Genomic DNA, 8,111 nt, shown 5'->3' on the forward strand with positions numbered 1-8,111 from the left:
TTGCCCGTTTTACCACTTTTGTATACTTTAAGAAAATTCTTATTGAATTCTAACTTATACCGTTTTTCTCCCTGTAATTGAGAACCAGAATATTCTGGGAAAAAGAAAAACATGCAACCGGGCATTTTCACATTAAAGTCAAAATGAAAGACTTCAGATGAGCACAAAACAAGTATGTTCGAACTCCTGTGACGTCTCCCTAGTGCATTTGTTTTCCAGCATTCTGAGATGATATAACATGCCCTCTCCACTTTTTTTTTTTTTTTTTTTTTTGAGACAGAGTTTTGCTCTGTCACCCAGGCTGGAGTGCAGTGGTGAAATCTTGGCTCACTGAAACCTCCGCCTCCGGGTTCAAGCAATTCTCATGCCTCAACCCCCCAAGTAGCTGGAATTACAGGCATGTGCCACCACCGCCGGCTAATTCTTGTATTTTTAGTAGAGATGGGGTTTTGCCATGTTGGCCATGCTGGTCTCGAACTCCCAGCCTCAAGTGATCCACTTGCCTCAGCCTCACAAATTGCTTGGATTATAGGCATGAGCGACTGCACCTGGCCCTCTCTCTATCTTTTCAACTCCATTGTGTTAAGTATTAATGATCTACTTAATGTTTTATGGAGACAATTGAATATATCAAACATAATCTCTTCAGCAGAGACTGCTAGTAACCATACAATATACATTGAATCCTTATTTTTAACGACAGGATTCCATTCTTTAGATAAGTACATTGCCACCTTGCAGAAGGATTATTTCTCATCCTTCCTTGAACCTAAGTTTAGCTATATGAATCAGTCCTGGCCAAGGAGACATAAATAGAAACTTTATGTAGTGTCTTCATCATGAGAAGGCTCATTAGAAGGTATGCATGTGGTCTTCTTTTTCTACTTTCTCCAACTTTCTGCCTGGATTTTTTTAATTTATTTTTTATTTATTTATTTTTTTAGTTTCTGGTGTGTTTTATGCTAACAGGCAGAAATTTGCCAAGAAAAACAGAGAAGAGTCGGATAAAATTGAATGACACTGCATGTCATGATGAAAAACCATCTGGGGTCCTTGTCCAGTATTGTTCCAATGTAGTGGAAGAATTAGAAAATGTTTCCATGTATAATGTGAGTAAAAAGATAAGAATTAAAGATAGGTAATTTATAAAAACCTTTCAAGAAGTTTGATTATGAAAGGAATGATAGAAGAACAACAAGGAAAAATTAAGAATTAGGAATTTTTTTTAATGGGAGGTGCTTGATCATTTTCACTTCATTTTTATTTACTGAAGGGGAATCTGTTGATTTTAACAAGTTAATCAATCTAAAAGAAGAATTAATGCTCTCTCCACACCTCTCCTTTTCCTTCGGCCCCCTAAACAACCTGTTCTTTATTTTTCTTAACATTTTTCTTTTAAACATGATGTTGTTTTAGTTTTCTCTCCTCTAAAGTGGGAATAATAGTAGTACCTACATCAAAGATTGGTAAAGATTACATATGTTTTGTTCTTTGGCTATTGGACCTGTGATTAATTTGTTTACTCTTGGGTTCATTCCCTGATGCCCATTACTCTGCTTGTCACCACAGATATCTGACTCCTTCATTTCCTAGGACCCTTGTCTATTGACTTCTAATTGGTTTCAGTATCCTGAATATACCAGCAGAACACTAGGGAGAAAGAAAAGGAGAAATCAGGATATTTACCTTTCTTCCTCTCTCTTTCTGTCTGTTCCATGCTAGATCTCAACAGAACCTCTCCCTTCTTCATGGTTTGAGCTCTCCTTGAAGACTTTCCGTCTCTGAACTTGAGAAGCATCATTGTGCCCCATTTGTACTTCCAGCTATAGGGGTGATAATACCTTTCACGTGTCGCTAAGCTCAGGGTTGTCTTACTATGACCTATTTGGTTTTTCATCTCGTTTTTCATGTCTACAACTAGGTTCCCATGTTATATTCCTCTACTGAACTACTTGGCATGGGTTCTGTCTCCCTGACTTCGTCCTGACTGATACAACTATTATTATCATCATCGTCATCATCATCAACAGAATAAGTCAGGAAATGTGGAATGTGGAAAAAAATGTTAAATGTGGGGAAAAAAAGTGCCTCAGAAAATAAGAGATGGAAGACAAAGCCCAAGTAAGAGGAAAAGCCTGCAATTGGAAAATGGAAATAATTTCATATTTAAAAAATTAAATAAATAAATAAATAAATAAGCATCTAAAAGCATGTGAACAGCCAGTCAAGATTATTCTGTATTTTATGTTCTGTTATTTTTATTCCATCCATTTATCTTGGACATGTTTGAGGCAACTAAGAGCATAGTCCAGTTGTACCCTGTCTCCCAGTAGCACCTTAACAAGGTAGTGAGTCTCCAGAAAAAGGTGGCAGAAGTATGTGTTATACAATTAGAACCTGAGAAGTGTCAGGGAGCTCCTTGTGTCCCAGAGTGCACAGAGGCAGCAGAAGGAAATCCATGCAACACAAAAGAGAGCAAAAATAAAAACAGTTACATAAAATTTCTGAGCAGATTGGAGATGAACAGAGCTCAGAAAGTCCCTAAACATAATTTGTTGTGGGAGCAACAGAAGAATTTCTCTTTGCCTAGGAGTAGTACTAAAGAAGAAAGAGATTTGCTGAATTTAATGCATCAGATGAGAGCCCAGAATAATTTAGTAGCAATATGTACAGACTGATCACTAAGAAACAAGCAAGACAATATGTGACTCAATAGAAGTCAATGAGGACAGAGTATATTTAGGACTAGATGCCCAGTCCCACCCTCCAATGTCTTTAGACTATGTAAGACACATGGACCCTTGACATAGTTCCTGGAAAAGGAGAGGGGAGACTGAGTAATAATAATTGGGATTATGGTTTTGACATTCTGACAGAATAGGGCTGAAAATAGAATATAAATTCAACTTTAGAAAAATAATTTTTGTTTATTACACATCTGAATTAGAAAACTGAGATTTCTACCTATGGCAAGGGAATAAAAATAGTTGAAGGTTGTAACAAGATCAGTTTTAAAGTCATGTTGGAAAAATAAGCTCATAAAATATTTAGAAATTTTATGAAGCATAGTACTACATTAAAAATATGAATGGGCTGGGTATGGTGGCTCACGCCTGTAATCCCAGCACTTTGGGAGGTCGAAGTAGGTGGATCACCTGAAGTCGGGAGTTCAAGACCAGCCCAACCAACATGGAGAAACACCATCTCAAATACAAAATTAGCTGGATGTAGTGGTGCCTGCCTGTAATCCCAGCTACTCGGGAGGCTGAAGCAGAAGAATTGCTTGAACCTGGGAGGTGGTGGTTGTAGTAAGCCAAGATCGTGCCATTGCACTCCAGCCTGGGCAACAAGAGCAAAACTCCGACTCAAAAATAAATATAATCATTCATATATATATACAAATAGATATATGTATATATATCTATATAGTCATATGAACATATATATGAATAGATTCATAGGTGTGTGTGTATATATATACATATATATCTGAATTAGAAAATATACACATATACACATACATAAATATAAATATGTATATATGTATATGTGTGTGTGTGTATATATACACACACACACATATGAATGAATCTATTTTGCCCAAAAAGAGAAAGCCAAGGAGGAAAAAAATTCTTTATTTCAAAATGCTTAAAAATGTTTTTGAATAATTAGTTGAAACACTGAAATCACCTAGAGTATAATCTTGAAATTTTGGAGATAGTTAGCATTTTGGTCATCTTGCAGTTTTGTTTTGTTTCTCCATGTATACAAAATTATTTGTGAAGACAGAATTAATTGTGAAATTACTTATAATGAAATTTTTAAATATTTACAGTAGCTTAATTTCAACTGGATAAAATAGAGATATATGCTTATATGGGGCTAAAACTATAACAGGTAAAAATATAAGAGTGGGGTTCACTGCACCCATTTCGTGTCTGGAACCCAGACACAGCAAGCCACCTTTCAGCTTAAATACTTTTTACCCTAGTTTTCCCAGTGTTTTCAAATGAGTGCTAAAATGGTAAATTAAGAAATAATGACTTAAACACTTTTTGGCTATATTTATGATGGAATTTGAATTGGCATAAACTTTTTTCATACAAGAGATAAATCATTACTTGGCATGTAAAATGCCCTGGTCAAAATTTATTGGCTGCTTTTCTTCAAAGAGAAAAATAGTGATGTTCTGGCAAAGAGTATACGTGAGAATAAAGAGAAAGGATTCGTTGTTTATCTAGCAAGTTGCTCACAAATTCGAATTACTTAGCAGTTATCTTTCAAGACTGAACACTCACATCAACAACTGTAAGCAAAACTGTTAATTGTTATACTGTATTTGACAATATCCTTATAATGGGAATTAAGTTTAAGAATGGGAAAAAGAGAACTGATCACTGGTAACATAAGCAGTTTTTCACCTTAAATTACATGTGACAAAAATTGTGGTGTTAATAGTTTAGAGAAAAAGAAAAAGAATGAGTTATCTTTCTTTACTGAGCACGGCCCTGCGTGACACAACAAAAAAGACTAATCAGTCAGTGACTGTTTCATGACATAATTAACTAAATTTTCCAGTAATAATATGTGTTTATTGAAAATTTCAACTTCGTATAGTACCACTTCTTTGGTAAATCACTTTTCTACAGAGATTTTCATAAACTTTTAAGAATGGAGCAGCAGTGGGCACCAAGGAGTCTACTAGACGTCCCTGGTTTATTGTTCTATGGCATTAGAAATATTTTGGCAAAAACTTTGAGAAATGTAGCCTACTCTATAATTTTTTAGTCACTTATTTCACATCTTTTTGATAATTTAAAAATTTTGCCCAACTTTGGCCATTAGATAACAATACCTTCTAAAGAAGCCATGAGCCGTAACTCTTCATGAAGTTCCTCTTGCTCTAAAAACAGAGGCCCATGTCCTGGACCCAGATCCAGATAAAAGGGCCAGGCACTATGTTGTCTGTATCAACTGCTAATTCATAAAGGTCTTAGGTGGGGGGTCTTTGCAAAAACCAGCAGAGAGTACCTGTGTCTTGTTTTCTTTGTTTTTTGTTTATTGTTTTTGTTTTCTCAGCAACCTGGCTCTCAGGGAAAGAAAAAGGCTCTTCCAAAGTGTCTGGCTGCGGCATGCCAATAATCGTGTACAGTCAGTAGCAGTGCAACAAATCACTGATAAGGGATGAAAATATAAACATGGTAATTCTAAAGGGCTTAGATAAAAGGACAACATGCTATTTGAGGACAGCTTTGAATTCTCCAATGAAAAGAGAAGACAATTATTTCCTCTCTAGGAATTTTGGATACAGAAATAAGTTGGAATGTGACTTTACCTTGCTTCTTTGAGCCATAAAAGGATAATATTCTGATTAACAAGCTGGCTTTTGTAAACTCTAAAACTAAGTACGTTTACAGATTAATTATTCTCTAGTTATGGGAGGAGAAGCAAGCCTTGTCGAGAGTAGCAGTAACCATCTCCTTTATATCACTGCAGTAGGGGTTGGTATTTTAGACTTCTTTTGCATTCATCCCCATAGCATTTTGTGAAGCGTGTCATGAAAGACAGCAGTACAAGATTTCCTGCAGATTTCTCTCATTGATTTATTAACTGATCTATACAGTGGTTGTCTTATCACACTGATCACTAATGATGACATAGAGAATAATTGCCATCCTATGACCTATCAGAAAAGTCATTTTAAATATGAAAGTAATCATATTTTATTATTAATAGTCTACATAAGCCAGTTCTCTCCTTTCTAGGATCCATACTAGCAGAAGTTGTAAAGCAGTGTCTTAAATACTCATTCAGGGTGTTTAATATGTTTTAAATCAGTGGGAGATTCAAACATTATCAACCTTGCATTTTCTAGGGTTTTTTCTTAAATTTTCTTTATCAACAGAATTGGCTGAAAGGATATCACCAGATCTTGCAACAATATGACCAAAATATTCATAACTTGATCTTAATAAGTTGCATATTTTTTAAAAACACATTAAATTTCAACAGGAAGATATCAAACTACAATTTTACCTAAAAGGTCTTAATAGGTGCTATGTAAATATGACAGTATATTATTAGAGGAAAATATTACCTAACATAAGTTGTGAATCACTTTATGGTTAGATGAACTGAAATTAATATTGATACTGCGTGTTTCACTCTTAACTAGAAGAAAAATAACATTGCTGGAAACATTAATATGATGATGGTGCTTCAGGTAAGCAACTCACAGTGGCTTTTTGCCATTTAAGCAAATAACAGTGGCTTTTTTTTTTTCCTGAATGTTAAAATATATTTTGGTGTAGAAAAATGTATGATTTAACAATTATTTTCATTATATAGAATTTTCCAGTAGTTCAAAGTCTACATTTGAAACTTATTTATGCTGACTTTTTTTTTTTTCCTAGATCAATAGTATCTCTGGAAATTAGATATCTCCACAGAAACTTTTCTCTTCTTCTTGATTTACCTTTTTCCTTCTGTTTTAGAGATGAGGGCATGAGATAAAATGCATATGTTATGGGGAATATATTTAACATATATTTGTATTTTCCAATTCAGCATTCTAAAACAGTTATCTGCCAAGCATGTAAAGTTAAGAATGCTTACAATTTCCATATCACCACAAACTGTTACAATCCGCACCTCTCTGTCCTTTCCTTTGAACATGGCCATTGTGATACCATGGACCTTTTAATGACAACACCGTAGCATGCAACATGATAGTACACTATGACCAAATAGAGCAGTTTTGTTTATAATAACATAAGATTTAATAGTTTTCATTTTTGTAATTCATTTTATTTTGAATTCTTGGTTTGGATGTTTTAGGAATTTGGACACTTGAAAAAAAGCTTTCCCTGTGTAAGAACACAAGAGTTCTACTTTTACCAAATTGAGTTAGAACTTATGTTTTTCTGTCTCCTCCTTCTGTACTCCTTCCTTTTCTCCTTCCTTCCTACTTTCCTTCCTTCCTTTCTTCCTTTTGTCCTTTTTTTTTTTTTTTGGCAGACTAAATCCTCAGAGAATCCTATTTATATATTCTCAATGAATTTTATTACATTTCTTTAAGTAAATAGCATTTCAAGTTATGTGTAAGTAAAATGTGCATGAACTACAAAGACATAATAGTAATAATTCAATTTTACCCACATAGTTCTATTTTATTTGATTCTTTCTTCCTTTGTTAGTATTGGTAAATATATTACCTCACAAAACGTTATTAAAATCTGCACTTCACAATAATTTTTTCCTCAAACTATGACATGTATTTTATTTGATTCCATTATACATTTTATAATTTTGTATTGGAATGCAATAATCACGTATATTATAGGGGTTCAAAAGTGATGCAAAGCAGATTTGTAAAATAATAAGTTATATAGTTAATATATCAAATAAGTTTATTTTACATCATAAATGTTAACTATGACTTTCCTTAATGGATGAATTATATTCATTTATTATTTTAATTATCTAAAATTTCAAAATGTTCAAATTGCAACATGACACTTGTAATGATAATATTAAACATGTATTTCCTAATAAAATTGAGATTACAAAGATTAAACATTAAGAACTTACAGTTTGTTTTCACACCAATTAATATTGAAATTCCATCTTCTCCTAAGGTAATTTTCGCCAAAGTGTTACATAATATATTAATTATTCGTTTACTTTCATCACAATTCTTATTGTACTTGATCTATTACGAGAAAAGTATAATTGCATAAAAGGATACTGTGGTCTATTTTTCTATTTTAAGAAGTATTGCTGTTTAGAATAAACTACCCCACTGAATATTTTTTAGTATGGAGTATAAAAATATTACTCAAGTAAAACCATAATAATAATGATCATTATTTATTTAGAATATTTAATGTGAGTGATATTTGCAACCATCACTTTGTTTTTAAGATAGTTTTATTTGATTGGTGTAAAAATTCTAAATGTTGAATTCTCTGTAATAAGGTTTAATCAGGAATATATCATATATACACATATAAGTTTCTTATAATTAGCTGTCATTTCTATAGAAAATATAAGTAAATAAAAATGTTAAGCTGGAACTAAGATTGCATGACCTTGCTACCAATTAACTTAAG

Source organism: Mandrillus leucophaeus, unplaced genomic scaffold (assembly GCF_000951045.1).
Source record: "Mandrillus leucophaeus isolate KB7577 unplaced genomic scaffold, Mleu.le_1.0 Scaffold459, whole genome shotgun sequence".
NCBI lineage: Eukaryota > Metazoa > Chordata > Mammalia > Primates > Cercopithecidae > Mandrillus > Mandrillus leucophaeus.